Source organism: Oncorhynchus mykiss, chromosome 2 (assembly GCF_013265735.2).
Source record: "Oncorhynchus mykiss isolate Arlee chromosome 2, USDA_OmykA_1.1, whole genome shotgun sequence".
NCBI classification, from domain to species: Eukaryota; Metazoa; Chordata; class Actinopteri; order Salmoniformes; family Salmonidae; genus Oncorhynchus; species Oncorhynchus mykiss.
Window position 1 is genome coordinate 61,349,352 of NC_048566.1, and position 16,661 is coordinate 61,366,012.

The window sequence follows — 16,661 nt, forward strand, 5'->3', positions numbered from 1 at the left end:
GTTAATGATTATATAATTGATTAAGTGGCTCTTTCCTTGTAGATTGTTGACAGCGGTATAGACAACATTGTTTTGCCAAGATGCTTAAACTTAACTTAATAGCTACACTCACAGACACAGGATAAACTTTATCCGTCATGGTGGCACTGACCAAGCCGGTAAGTTTCCTCTCACTATAGCTGCACTTCTTATAGTGGTCTTCTCCCCTTTTAATGCACTTATGCTCATCCTTAAAAAATGCCATAAAGTCTGAAATAGACACCAAAAGCAACATATTGTACAAAAAATTATCTAAGCTAAGTAATAAAAAAAAAGTTTTGTACAAAAAATTATCTAAGCTAAGTAATAAAAAAAAAGTTTTTGGGATCTGGTGATCTGCTATGCGTAGGCAGTGGCTAGCTAAGACAGAGAAAACGGAGAAAATTCATGGATTGTGCACAAAGGTCTCTCTGATCGCGCTGGTGAATGGTAGCTGACCGTGACGGCAAGAGATGACTTGCAGGAGCTTCATGCAGGAATTTGTAGTCTTGCTGAGGTCTTCTCTGTTGCTAATTAGAGTTTCGATTTTTTTCTCAGAGAGAATACATGGCTATCAAAACGTCACGCCAGGGTAAGCCTACACTAAACCCATATGAAGTAGTTCTAAAATCCCGTACGAAAAAATGAATGGAGAAAAAAAACTATTGGAACCATTACCGGGTTTTACCGCTAGCTTTTATGGGTATTATGATCCGTCCCCTGTGCGGTCTAATGGCCATTTGCGCCACTTGTTCTCAGAAGCCACACAGCACAGGGATAACTTTCAAGAAGTTTAAGAACAAGCAAGAGTGGGGACTGTAAGTACACATTTTTATCAGAATATTATTTTAAACATTTTATCTGTTCAGGTTGCAAATGCTTGTTTTCTCTAGACTTTTCTCTAAATTGCAGATGCTAGCTAGCAAGCTAGCTAACTAACTAGATAATTTTGCAACAGAAAGAAGTGGATAGCTAAATATCTTTGGCTAGCAACAAGGCGGGAAAGCATAGCTAACTGATTTGCTAACTATCTAATTTGCTGTATGGGTTAACTAGCTATCTAACTAGCTATCATAGTTATTGAGAGAGGGGCATTAATAAGCAAGTGACTAAGAAGGGGAGATGAGGACAATAAATTGGCCAAATCTAGCTAGCCTAGTTAACTACTGCCGGTGACTAGCTAGTCATTGGTGTGTGCGCAAGTTTTTTTAGTTTTCCATAAGCACAAAAAGCTTATTTCTCTCAAATTGTGTGCACAAATTTGCTTATATCCCTGTTATGTGAGCGTTTCTCCTTTGCTAAAATAATCCATCCACTTGACAGGTGTGGCATATCATGAATCTGATTAAACAGCATGATCATTACACAGGTGCACCTTGTGCTGAGGACAATAAAAGGCCACTAAAATGTGCAGTTTTGCCACACACTGATGTCTCAAGAATTTTGGCCCACCCCTCCTGACAGAGCTGGTGTAACTGAGTCAGGTTTGTTGGCCTCCTTGCTCGCACACGCTTTTTCAGTTCAGCAACCAAGCTTTAACTTCCTGACTGATGTCTTGAGATGTTGCATCAATATATCCACATACTTTTCATCCTCATGATGCCATCTATTTTGTGAAGTGCACCATTCCCTCCTGCAGCAATGCACCCCCACAACATGATGCTGCCACCCCCGTGCTTTACAGTTGGGATGGTGTTCTTCGGCTTGCAAGCCTCCCACTTTTTCCTCCAAACATAACGATGGTCATTATGGCCAAACAGTTCTATTTTTGTTTCATCAGACCAGAGGACATTTCTCCATGTGTAGTCTGGATTTTTTTATGGAGGTTTTGTAGCAGTGGCTTCTTCCTTGCTGAGTGGCCATTCAGGTTATGTCGATATAGGACTTGTTTTACTGTGGAAACTTTTGTACCCGTTTCCTCCAGCATCTTCGCAAGGTCCTTTGCTGTTGTTCTGGGATTGATTTGCACTTTTCGCTCCAAAGTACGTTCATCTCTAGGAGACAGAATGCATCTCCTTCCTGAGCAGTTTGACGGCTGTGTGGTCCTGTAGGGGGTGGGTCCCAAAGACCCTCCCCATTATTGATTAAGGGCACCTTAAGATTCATATGTTTTGCTGCAGGCCTTATAATAAGAAACTGTTGCTATGTGTCTAAAAACTCTACACAATCTATCTCTATTAGTCTTTGTGGTTAAGCCCTGGCTGTTGCGAGAGTGTGCTTGCAGGCTAGGTCTGAGTCCGATCTAAACTAGATAAAGAGAAGTAACCACTGTCTGGTGTTTATACAGTGGGGAGAACAAGTATTTGATAACCTGCAAAATCGGCAGTGTTTCCTATTTACAAAGCATGTAGAGGTCTGTAATTTTTATTTTAGGTACACTTCAACTGTGAGAGACGGAATCTAAAACAAAAATCCAGAAAATCAGATTGTATGATTTTAAGTAATTTGTTTGCATTTTATTGCATGACAAGTAGTTTATCACCTATCAACCAGTAAGAATTCCGGCTCTCACAGACCTGTTAGTTTTTCTTTAAGAAGCCCTCCTGTTCTCCACTCATTACCTGTATTAACTGCACCTGTTTGAACTCGTTACCTGTATAAAAGACACTTGTCCACACACTCAATCAAACAGACTCCAACCTCTCCACAATGGCCAAGACCAGGGGGCTGGGTAGGGACATCAGGGATAAAATTGTAGACCTGCGCAAAGCTGGGATGGGCTACAGGACAATAGGCAAGCAGCTTGGTGAGAAGGCAACAGCTGTTGGCGCAATTATTAGAAAATGGAAGAAGTTCAAGACGGTCAATCACCCTCGTTCTGGGGCTCCATGCAAGATCTCACCTCGTGGGGCATCAATGATCATGAGGAAGGTGAGCGATCAGCCCAGAACTACACGGTAGGACCTGGTCAATGACCTGAAGAGAGCTGGGACCACAGTCTCAAAGAAAACCATTAGTAACACACTACGCCGTCATGGATTAAAATCCTGCAGCGCATGCAAGGTCCCCCTGCTCAAGCCAACGCATGTCCAGTCCCGTCTGAAGTTTGCCAATGACCATCTGGATGATCCAGAGGAGGAATGGGAGAAGGTCATGTGGTCTGATGAGACACAAAATATAGCTTTTTGGTCTAAACTCCACTCGCCGTGTTTGGAGGAAGAAGAAGGATGAGTACAACCCCAAGAACACCATCCCAACCGTGAAGCATGGAGGTGGAAACATCATTCTTTGGGGGATGCTTTTCTGCAAAGGGGACAGGACGACTGCACCGTATTGAGGGGAGGATGGATGGGGCCATGTATCACGAGATCTTGGCCAACAACCTCATTCCCTCAGTAAGAGCATTGAAGATGGGTCGTGGCTGGGTCTTCCAGCATGACAACAACCTGAAACACACAGCCAGGGCAACTAAGGAGTGGCTCTGTAAGAAGCATCTCAAGGTCCTGGAGTGGCCTAGCCAGTCTTACAGTTAACTAGTCCAACGCAATAACGACCTGCCTCTCTCTCGTTGCACTCCACAAGAAAACTGCCTGTTACACGAATGCAGTAAGCCAAGGTAAGTTGCTAGCTAGCATTAAACTTATTTTATAAAAAACAATCAATCATAACCACTAGTTAACTACACATGGTTGATGATATTACTAGATATTATCTAGCGTGTCCTGCATTTCATATAATCTGACTGAGCATACAAGTATCTAAGTATCTGACTGAGCGGTGGTAGGCAGAAGCAGGTGTGTAAACATTCATTCAAACAGCACTTTCGTGCGTTTTGCCACCAGCTCTTCGTTGTGAGTCAAGCATTGCGCTGTTTATGACTTCAAGCCTATCAACTCCTGAGATGAGGCTGGTGTAACCGAAGTGAAATGGCTAGCTAGTTAGCGTGCGCTAATAGCGTTTCAAACGTCACTCGCTCTGAGCCTTCTAGTAGTTGTTCCCCTTGCTCTGCATGGGTAACGCTGCTTCGATGGTCGCTGTTGTCGTTGTGTTGCTGGTTCGAGCGAGGAGAGGGGCGGAAGCTATACTGTTACACTTGCAATACTAAAGTGCCTATAAGAACATCCAATAGTCAAAGGTTAATGAAATACAAATGGTATAGAGGGAAATAGTCCTATAATTCTTATAATAACTACAACCTAAAACTTCTTACCTGGGAATATTGAAGACTCATGTTAAAAGGAACCACCAGCTTTCATATGTTCTCATGTTCTGAGCAGGGAACTGAAACGTTAGCTTTCTTACATAGCACATATTGCACTTTTACTATCTTCTCCAACACTTTGTTTTTGCATTATTTAAACCAAATTGAACATGTTTCATTATTTACTTGAGGCTAAATTGATTTTATTGATGTATTATATTAAGTTAAAATAAGTGTTAATTCAGTATTGTTGTAATTGTCATTATTACAAATAAAACATTTTTTTAAATAAATTGGCCGATTAATCGGTATCGGCTTTTTTGGTCCTCCAATAATCGGTATCGGGATCGGAGTTGAAAATTCATAGTCATAATTTTCTGGAATTTTCCAAGCTGTTTAAAGGTACAGTCAACTTAGTGTATGTAAACTTCTGACCCACTGGAATTGTGATACAGTGAATAATATGTGAAATAATCAGTTAACAATTGTTGGAAAAATTACTTGTGTCATGCACAAAGTAGATGTCCTAACCGACTTGCCAAAACTATAGTTTGTTAACAAGAAATTTGTGGAGTGGTTTAAAAATTTGTTTTAATCAGTTTAATTTCCTCCATCAGCTCTATATCACCCCATCTAGACTGCACAAGTTCAACCCAGATATCTCTTCCCTATGTTTTAGATGTGGCTCAGATGAAGGAACATTCCTCCATTCCACTTGGCAGTGTTCAAAACTACACGGTTTCTGGCAGGGGGTATGCGATACCAAATCCTCAATTCACAGTTGCATTCCCTTTAGACCCGGAGGTCTGTCTACTGGGTAACTTTACTAACACCAATCTTAGGCAAAGCCATACTATAAAGCTAACATAAATATTGCTAGCGATTGCCAAGAAATGTATTGCCTTGAAATGGAAATTGGATTCCTCCCTGCCAGTTGCAATGTGGCTATCGGAAGTTAATAGTTGTATCCCTTTGGAGAAAATCACTTACTGCTTGAGGAATAAGTTAAAGACATTTTACAGAATTTGGCAACCTTTTATTGACTATATGGAGAATCTCCCCCCACATCTCATTGATTGAATCTATATATAATCCTCAAATAATGTTTCACATGTAATGTATAATATGTAGCCTACGGCAGGTGATCCAATGTCTCGCTATTATTTTTTTTCTTATTGTATGTTTGTTTATATAATTATAATTATTTTTATTTTTTTTGTTACGCTTGTCTGTTACTGTCACTTTGTCCTATTGTTGTCTAATATCTTTTCACTTTTGTTTTGAATGTTCTTAATTGGAAAATGGCACAAAATATAAAAAAATATTAAAAAAATGTAACTTTAATGACTCCAACCTAAGTGTATGTAAACTTCTGACTTCAACTGTAGATTGCTGGATGATACGGTACAATTAATTGCATACAAGGTTCATAGTCTGTGTCTTGAGACAACACCAAAGGATGAAAATGAAAGGGAGATGGAGATCAGCATCACATGGGCATAGAATGGAGCGGATGGACGGTTCTTTCCCCAGTCTTAGGTTGGTGTGAATTATTAAACGTGTACTTTTTCTCTTTCCTTTTCAAGTCAATATGTTTTTAGGTTTCGTGGAACATCATTGTTCCAGAGGAGGGAATGATGTATATTGACTAATTGATTTGAGTATGTTTTTTAGTATGTAACTGTAGAAGTGCATTAGGAGTAGTAACTATTGTGTTACGGGTTAGATGGAATGATAACACTTACACTGCTCAAAAAAATTAAGGGAACACTTAAACACAATGTAACTCCAAGTCAATCACACTTCTGTGAAATCAAACTGTCCACTTAGGAAGCAACACTGATTGACAATACATTTCACATGCTGTTGTGCAAATGGAATAGACAACAGGTGGAAATTATAGGCAATTAGCAATATACCCCCAATAAAGGAGTGGTTCTGCAGGTGGTGACCACAGACCACTTCTCAGTTCCTTTGCTTCCTGGCTGATGTTTTGGTCACTTTTGAATGCTGGCGGTGCTTTCACTCTAGTGGTAGCATGAGACGGAGTCTACAACCCACACAAGTGGCTCAGGTAGTGCAGCTCATCCAGGATGGCACATCAATGCGAGCTGTGGCAAGAAGGTTTGCTGTGTCTGTCAGCGTAGTGTCCAGAGCATGGAGGCGCTACCAGGAGACAGGCCAGTACACCAGGAGACTTGGAGGAGGCCGTAGGAGGGCAACAACCCAGCAGCAGGACCGCTACCTCCGCCTTTGTGCAAGGAGGAGCAGGAGGAGCACTGCTAGAGCCCTGCAAAATGACCTCCAGCAGGCCACAAATGTGCATGTGTCTGCTCAAACGGTCAGAAACAGACTCCATGAGGGTGGTATGAGGGCTTACAGCCCAACACCGTGCAGGACGTTTTTCATTTGCCAGAGAACACCAAGATTGGCAAATTCGCCACTGGCGCACTGTGCTCTTCACAGATGAAAGCAGGTTCACACTGAGCACGTGGCAGACGTGACAGAGTCTGGAGACGCCGTGGAATACGTTCTGTTGCCTGCAACATCCTCCATCATGACCGGTTTGGCGGTGGGTCAGTCATGGTGTGGGGTGGCATTTCTTTGGGGGGCCGCACAGCCCTCCATGTGCTCGCCAGGGGTAGCCTGACTGCCATTAGGTACCGAGATGAGATCCTCAGACCCCTTGTGAGACCATATGCTGGTGCGGTTGGCCCTGGGGTCCTCCTAATGCAAGACAATGCTAAACCTCATGTGGCTGGAGTGTGTCAGCAGTTCCTGCAAGAGGAAGGCATTGATGCTATGGACTGGCCCGCCCGTTCCCCAGACCTGAATCCAATTGAGCACATCTGGGACATCATGTCTCGCTCCATCCACAGACTGTCCAGGAGTTGGCGGATGCTTTAGTCCAGGTCTGGGAGGAGATCCCTCAGGAGATCATTTTCCACTTTAATTTTGAGTGTGACTCCAAATCCAGACCTCCATGGGTTGATAAATTTGATTTCCATTGATAATTTTTGTGTGATTTTGTTGTCAGCACATTCAACTATGTAAAGAAAAAAGTATTTAATAAGAATATTTCATTCATTCAGATCTAGGATGTGTTATTTTAGTGTTCCCTTTTTTTTTTGAGCAGTGTATACTGTTACAGGAGATAGTTTGTAGGAGAGGGAGGAACGCTAACTGTGCACAATATAGGAAGTATTATGAAGTTTAATTGAACATTACACATACCCAGATCATGGTGAAAGTAGCAGAGCTGGTGTTGGCATTTCAGACTCTATTGTCAACTTTCAAGAAACCTGTGACTCAAAGTGTTATTATGTTGGATATTATTCCAACATCATTAATCTCTTTCCCAATTTCTAACAGCCGACGAACACTTGACAGATTACATGCAATAGTTATTCTGAGGCTATAGTCATGGGTCATGTTAGTAGTAGCAGGGGTTACTTTAGTAGCATTGTTGGGATATCATTTTATGAGGCCTCATGCAACATGGCTTGGTAGCTGGTAAATGGGAGACCGATGGGAGTCCCTGGGCTGTTATTCACGTCACAAATTAGAGATCTGGCCATAATGGAAGAGTCTATGTTGTCAGGAAATGACTCATGCGTTGCAGTGTGTATATTCCCAGGAGGAGCAGGGGATAACCGATGGCACGGACAAAATTCTGGAGATTGAGTGTACATCAAGATACCAGGCGGGGGTGTTGGGACAGCATTGGTCTGGTCCACACACAGTACTCCTTACAGCACCTGCAGCGGTAAAGATCGTCACGCCTCTCCTCGGTGGGTGCATAGTTCTCACGTGAAGTGGGGTCCAGCTGCACAATGGGTTAGCTTGAAGATGTCATGACAGAGGAAGCAGGGCTAATGAGAGAAAGAAAGATTCACTGTAGATAGACAGATGGGTTGGGTCTGGGAGCTACTTTAAACACCATAGTTGGGTTGGTTTAGCTGCTTTATTGGTTAATGCATCATATGAAAGGATCGATGTTGGGGTAATTGTACTCTAAACAACATTTTGGCGGCATTGATGTGAAAGTCAAGCCATGGTTGAAGCAGTTTTAGGTTTGGTATACAAATACCTGGTATTCTCTGTATGATTCAAGCACTCAGTCCGACAGTCAAGTCTCTCTCAGTACTGAATTTCCATGGCAACAGCCAATATATCTCTGTTGCTAGTCAGGAACTTAACTGGTTCCTCTCGCTGGTGTAGTCATTGTGTGTGTAATAGGACTGTTCCTTCTCACTTCATCTGACCTGACCTCGGGCCGAATTCCGCACTCCTCCCAACTCCAAGGCTGTCCTACCTTATCAGTGAATGAAACCAGACTGTTGCCCTTTGCCTCCCGTCATAGAATCCATGAGATTTAACAATAACATTTTTGACAGAATGTAAACTTCCTGCCTCCCCCTCCCCCACTCAGTAACTTTCCATACACTTAGTTCTTATCTGCCCTCCATTGACCAGCATATACAGTACCAGTCAAAAGTTTGGACACCTACTCATTCCAGGGTTTTTCTTTTTTTCTTTTTACTATTTTCTACATTGTAGAATACATTGTAGAATAACTATGAAATAACACATATGGAATCATGTAGTAACCAAAAAAGTGTTAAATATATCAAAATATATTTTATATTCTTCAAAGTTAACGCCCTCTGCCTTGATGACAGCTTTGCACACTTGGCATTCTCTCAACCAGCTTCATGAAGTATTCACCACGAAGGCATTTCAATTAACAGGTGTGCCTTGTTAAAAGTTAATTTGTGGAATTTCTTTCCTTCTTAATGCATTTTACTCAATCAGTTGTGTTGTGACAAGGTAGGGGTGGTAAAAGACCATCTTATGACAAGAACAACAAATAAAAAAGGGAAACAATAGTCTATCATTACTTTAAATCATGGAGGTCAGTCAATGCGGAACATTTCAAGAACTTTGAAAGTTTCTTCTGCAATGCAGTCGCAACAAATGTTTTGTTGTTATTACATACAGCCGGAAAGACCATTTGGATATCAGAGCGACGGTAACTCACCACCTAACTGAGGAACTCAATTTAACGTTGCGTAATACCCTAGATGGAGTCGCACCCCTAAAAACAAAAAAACATTTGTCATGAGAGACTAGCTAAATGAGAATAACAACAATCCAAAATGTATTTTTGATACTGTTGCAAAGCTACCTAAAAAGCAGCATTCCCCAAGAGAGGATGGCTTTCACTTCAGCAGTGATAAATTCATGAACTTCGACGAAAAGATTATGATCATTAGAAAGCAAATTATGGACTCCTCTTTAAATCTGCGTATTTCTCCAAAGCTCAGTTGTCATGAGTCTGCACAACACTGCCAGGACCTAGGATCAAGAGGCACTCAAGTGTTTTAGTACTATATCTCTTGACACAATGAAGCTGCATACTGCACCCTATTCCAACTAAACTACTGAAAGAGCTGCTTCCTGTGCTTGGCCCTCCTATGTTGAACATAATAAACTCCTCCCTATCCACTGGAACGTCTACCAAACTCACTAAAAGTGGCAGTAATAAAGCCTCTTCTGAAAAAGACAAACCTTTACGCAGAAAATATAAAACAACTATCGGCCTATATCGGGTCTTCCATTCCTCTAAAACATTTTTGAAAAATCTGTTGCGCAGCAACTCACTGCCTTCCTGAAGACAAAGAATGTATACGAATTACTTCAGTCTGGTTTTCGACCCCATCAAAGCACTGTGAAGGCACCGTGAAGGTGGTAAATTACATTTTAATGGCGTCAGACCAAGGCACTGCATCTGTCCTAGTGCTCCTTGACCTTAGAGCTCCTTTTGATACCATCGATCACCACATTGTAATCGATCTGTGTGTAGCTGGTGTAGAGAGTCAGGCGCAGGACAGCAGATATGAGTAATCAACGTATTTACTCAAGTAAATCACAAATGCAACACAAATGACCAAGCCCACAAATAACGGACTGTATACAAGACAAACAATCACTCACAAAAAAACATGGGGAACAGAAGGTTAAATAATCAACAAGTAATGGGGATTGAAACCTGGAGTGTAAAACAAAGACAAAACAAATGGAAAATGAAAAGTGGATCAGCGATGGCTAGAAGGCCGGTGACGTCGACCGCCGGACGTCGCCCGAATAAGGAGAGGGACCGACTTCGGCGAAAGTCGTGACAGTAACCCCCCCTTGACATGCGGCTCCAGCAGCGCGCCGACACCGACTTCGGGGACCACCCGGAGGACGAGGCGCAGGGCGATCCAGGTGGAGACGGTGTAAGTCCTGCAGCAACAAAGGGTGCAGGACATCCTCCACCGGCACCCAGCACCTCTCCTCCGGACCGTACCCCTCCCACTCCACGAGGTACTGAAGGCCCCTCGCCCGACGCCTCAAGTCCAGGATGGCTCGAACAGCATATACGGTAATCTGGGGGAAGCTGTAACATGTAGCATACCTCGTTCAGACTTTGAATGGCCCCACATACCACGTACCCAGCTTCCGGCAGAGCAGGCGGAGGGGCAGGATTCGGGTCGAGAGCCAGACCCGGCCCTCACTGCGGTGACGGTCGGCGCTCGCCTTCTGCCGCCTCACGGCCCATTGCAGGTGCACATGGGCGGCGTCCCAGGTCGTCCCAGGACGTCCCTCCGAGCACTTAAACCATTCCACCGCAGGAGCTTCGATCTGGCTCTGATGCCAAGGTGCCAGAACCGGCTGATACCCCAACACGCACTGGAAGGGAGAGAGGTTAATGGAGGAGAGGCGGAGGGGATGAATGCCGCCCACTCCCCTGGCCGGTCCTGGCAATATGACCGCAGAAACCTACCCACATCCTGGTTTACTCACTCCACCTGCCCGTTACTCTCGGGGTGAAAACCTGAGGTGAGGCTGACTGAGACCCCCAGACGTTCCATTAACGCTCTCCAGACCCTGGACGTGAGCTGGGGACCCCGATCAGAGCTATATCATCAGGCACCCCGTAGTGCTGGAAGATGTGAGTGAACAGGGCCTCCGCAGTCTGTAGAGCCGTAGGGAGACCGGGCAAAGGGAGGAGACGGCAGAACTTAGAAAACTGATCCACAACGACCAGGATCGTGGTGTTGCCCTGTGAGGGAGGAAAATCTGTCAGGAAGTCCACCGACAGGAGCGACCACGGCCGTTGTGGAACAGGTAGGAGTTGTAACTTCCCTCTGGGCAGGTGCCTGGGAGCCTTGCACTGGGCGCACACCGAGCAGGAGGAAACATAAACCCTCACTTCCTTGGCCAAGGTGGACCACCAGTACTTCCCACTAAGGCAACGCACCGTCTGACCGATGCCAGGATGACCAGAGGACGGTGACGTGTGGGCCCAATAGATCAACCGGTCGGAACGTACAGGCACCCAGCTGGACACTGAGGGGGAGTGTGCCCTGTGCGTAACCCCTGCTCGATGTCCGCCTCCAGCTCCCACACCACCGGTGTCACCAGGCAAGAGGCCGGAAGTATGGGAGAGTGATCCGTGGACCGCTCCTCTGTGTCATACATTCGGGACAGTGCGTCTGCCTTAGCGTTCTGGGAACCTGGTCTGTAGGACAGAGTGAAAACAAAACGGGTAAAGAACATGGCCCACCTTGCCTGGCGAGAGTTCAGTCTCCTCCCCGCCCGGATGTACTCCAGATTGCGGTGGTCAGTCCAGATGGAAAAAGGGTGTTTAGCCCCCTCAAGCCAATGTCTCCACACCTTCAGACTTTTGACAACAGCTCCCGGTCCCCCACATCATAGTTTCGCTCCGCCGGGCTGATCTTCTTCAAAAAGAAAGCACAGGGGAGGAGCTTTGGTGGCGTGCCCGAGCGCTGAGAGAGCACGGCTCCTATCCCAGCCTCGGACGTGTCCACCTCCACTATGGACGCCAAAGAGGGATCTGGATGAGCCAGCACGGGAGCCCTGGTAAACAGAGCCTTCAGGTGACCAAAAGCCCTGTCCGCCTCAGCCGACCACTGCAGTCGCACCGGTCCTCCATTCAGCAGTGAGGTAATGGGAGCTGCTACCTGACCAAAACCCTGGATAAATTTCCGGTTGTAGTTGGCAAACCCCAGAAACCGCTGCACTTCCTTTACCATGGTGGGAGTCGGCCAATTACGCACGGCTGAAATGCAGTCACTCTCCATCTCCTTTCCATCGTAGCCGCACCGATGGAAACCCCCACACACCTCCCTGAGGACTCTCGTGACCACCCCTTGAGAGCACTCTGTTGCCACGAAATAGTGGGGTCATGACAGGCCAACCAGGGTAAGCCCAGCACCACTGGAAACGCAGGAGAATCAATAAGGAAGAGTGGTGCTGGGGGGTACATGTCCCGATCCGGACGTCTGCGGGCAGTCAGCAGGTTGTCCACCAGCTGTTCTAATGTGAGGGTGGTGTCTCGGCAGTCGAAATCCCGACGGACATCCTCTCGCAGACTGCACCTGTAGTGATTGTAGGGCCCTGTCGTTCAATCCCGCGCTGGCAGCCAGGGTCCGGAAGTCCAAGGCGAAATCCTGCGCTCTCCTCTTCCCCTGCCTCAGGTGGAACAGACGTCCACCCGCAAAATTTTAATGGCATCAGACCGAGGCTCTGCATCTGTCCTAGTGCTCCTGGACCATTGTGCTGCTTTTGATACCATCGATCACCACATTATTTTGAAGAGATCGGAAACCCAAAATGGTCTGCAGTTCTGGCCTGGTTTAGATCTTATCTGTCGGAAAGATATCAGTTTGTCTCTGTGGATGGTTTGTCCTCTGACAAATCAACTGTAAATTTCGGTGTTCCTCAAGGTTCTGTTTTAGGACCACTATGTTCTCACTATATATTTGACCTCTTGTTGATGACATTCGGAAACATAATTTTAACTTTCACTATTATGCAGAAGATATACAGCTGTACATTTCGATGAAACATGGTGAAGCCTCAAAATTGCTCATCCTGAAAGCCTGTGTTTCAGACATAAGGAAGTGGATGGCGGCAAATGTTTTACTTTTAAACTCAGACAAAACAGAGATGCTAGTTCTAGGTCCCAAGAAACAAAGAGATCTTCTGTGGGCTATGTCTCAAATTAAAATGTGAAGGACCTCGGCGTTACTCTGGACCCTGATCTCTCTTTTGATGAACAAACATATCAAGAATGTTTAAAGGACAGCTTTTTTCCATCCATGTAACATTGCAAAAAATCTGAAACATTCTGTCCAAAAATGATGCAGAAAATGTATCCATTCTTTAGTCACTTCTAGATTGCTCTACATTCCGGCTATCCAGATAAAGCACTAAATAAACTTCAGTTAGTGCTAAACACGGCTGCTAGAATCTTGACTAGAACCCAAAAATTTGATCATATTACTCCAGTGCTAGCCTCCCTACACTGGCTTCCTGTTAAGGTTAGGACTGATTTCAGGGTTTTATTGCTAACCTACAAAGTATTAAATGGGCTTGCTCCTACCTATCTTTCCGATTTGGGCCTGCCGTACATACCTACACGTACGCTACGGTCACAAGACGCAGACCTCCTTACAGTCCCTAGAATCTCTAAGCAAACAGCTGGAGGCAGGGCTTTAGAGCTACGTTTTTATGGAACGGTCTGCCTATCCATGTGAGAGACGCAGACTCGGTCTCAACCTTTTAGTCTATATTGAAGACTCTTCTCTTCAGTAGGTCCAATATTTGAGTGTAGTCTGGCCCAGGGGTGTGAAGGTGAACGGAAAGGCACTGAAGTGACGAACCGCCCTTGCTGTCTCTGCCTGGTTGAACCAGTTTGAACCAGACCTGTGGAGGTTCAATGTTTTTTCTGAGGTCTTGGCTGATTTCTTTTGATTTTTCCATGATGTCAAGGAAAGAATCACTGAGTTTGAAGGTAGGCCTTGAAATACATCCACAGGTACACCTCCAATTGACTCAAATGATGGCAATTAGCCTATCTTCTAAAGCCATGACATAATTTTCTGGAATTTTCCAAGCTGTTTAAAAGGTACAGTCAACTTAGTGTATGTAAACTTCCTACCCACTGGAACTGTGATACAGTGAATTATAAGTGAAATAATCTGTAAACAATTGTTGGAAAAATTACTTGTGTGATGCACAAAGCAGATGTCCTAACAGACTTGACAAAACTATAGTTTGTTAACAAGAGATTTGTCGGATGAAAATGGCGGCGTAGAGAGAACACGGTGTTTCAGCGAGCTCTCGTGGCATTCGTAAATTTATATTTTTACATTAATCTCCTAGCTTGAAAAAGTGGTAGAATTGGCTAAATAAGTTACCATATAATGAGTCTTGACGGCTATTTCGCAAAAATCTCCGACAACATGCCCAACAGAACTACTAAGAAGTCGACCAAAACCACCACCCCTGTGGATGTGCATGAGGAGCTAGCTAACGTTAGCGAGGCTAGCACCATTGCGGATCCAGGCACAATGGACCTGGTGATTCAAAAGATGACTGATAACATTACTAAAGTGATCGATGCTAAGATAAGAACGGTCTTGGAAGCAATAGCAGGCCATTCAGCTGAACTACAGAGGGTTGTGGAACGTGTTGTTGAGGCGGAAGGAAGAATTGATGCAGTGGAAACTTCAACTACATCTATGGACGCTAAGATAAAAGCACTTGAGAAACAGGTGCGCGAAATGGCGGAGCACATTGACGACTTGGATAATCGAGGACGCAGATGCAATATTCGTGTTGTGGGACTCCCGGAAAATTCTGAAGGGACACGTTCAGTAAAATTCTTTGAGGAATGGATCCCTGGCTACCTACAAATGGACACTAAGGCTGGTCGTGTGAAGCTGGACAGAGCCCATCGCTCTCAAGCACCGATACCCGGTCCTAATCAGCGCCCACGGCCGGTGGTTATAAAGTTCCACAACTTCACCGACAAGCAGCACGACATGGACGCAGCTAGAAACATCGGCTCTGATGGTCGTCAACGTAAAAGTCCTAAGGTCTCATTCTTCAATGATTATTCCACTGCGGTTGTACGAAGACGCAAAGCGGTTGATGAGGCGAAGGCTCGACTCAGGAGAATGAAGATGGACTACGCACTGTTGTACCCGGCCACATTGAAGATTATGGTCAACTGATCACCTAAAAAGCTCTACACACCTGAAGAGGCTGCTGCGTTTATTGACTCTCTCGGGTAAATAACTTTTAAGCTGCACCTCAGCAGCATTGGATAACTTTGTTTATTTTTGGTTGAATCATGAAACAGTGGCGTGAGTCCTCACGTACTCCGGCTCAGTAATATTCGTATCTTTATTATTTTTCTTGCTAAAGTAATAGCCGCTATAGCTCAGGCTGAGATATGTGTGAATCCATATTGGTGCCCAGGTTTGGTTTTAGGTGGAAGAGCCTCAATCTTCTCCTATTGATTTTCTTTTCCATACATATAAAGGATGAGGCTATGGAGCAGCAATGCAGACTTAAGAGTCTACATTGGAGAGTTGAAATCCCCTGCTTGTTAGCTTGTGGGAAAACCCCCTTTTGGATCTTTACATGTTTAATTTTTGGGTTTAGTATAGTTCGAGTTCAGGGTTCATATCGTTTGTTTATGCTCGGTGAGATAGAGGAGAGTTCAACACATGGAAAATGGTACCACCTCACTTTTACAGTGGGATCCAGCCTGGATATTGAATGGTCAAGATACAATGGCAGGTAACGGACTACGTGTATGTACATGGAACATTAGAGGGAGCCATAACCCCATTAAGAGGAAGAAGGTACTGTCTTTTTTGAAAAAATAAAATATTGATATTGCCCTGTTGCAAGAAACTCATTTGGATGATAAGGAGCACCTGAAATTACAACAAGGGGGGTTTGGTCAAGTGTTTTTCTCATCATTTACATCCAGAAGTAGAGGGGTGGCAATTCTGGTGAAAAATAACTTACCACTTAAGGTCTTGAATTGTGTGAAAGATAAATTTGGTCGCTTTGTTATAATTAATGGTACTTTACAAGGGCAGAACATTTCTATAATGAATATTTACTTCCCCCCTGCTCACCCCCCTGATTTCCTCACTAAGGTATTTCTATACTTTTCAGAATTAAACTCGGACACTGCAGTGGTTGGAGGAGATTTTAACTGCTTGTTGAACCCCCTTATTGATAGGTTTCCCAGCGGTATAGCTTCACTCTCTCCTCAAGCTAAGTCACTTAAAGCTATTTGTGATGATCTGGGGTATGCGGATGTCTGGAGAGCTTTTCATCCCTCCAACAGAGAGTTCACTTTTTTCTCTGCACCTCATGGATGTCAGACTAGAATAGATTATTTTTTTGTGCCCAGGACGTCTCTGCAGTCTGTTCTATCCACTAGGATAGGAAGCATAGTCATATCTGATCATGCTGAGGTGATCTTGGACATAAAACTAAACGGGGCATTCAATCGGTCAAGACATTGGAGGTTGAACACAACCATTCTTAAAGACCATACATTCACATCATATTTTATTACAGAGTTTAAAGCATTTTTCTCTATTAACTCTCAATCAACAGATAA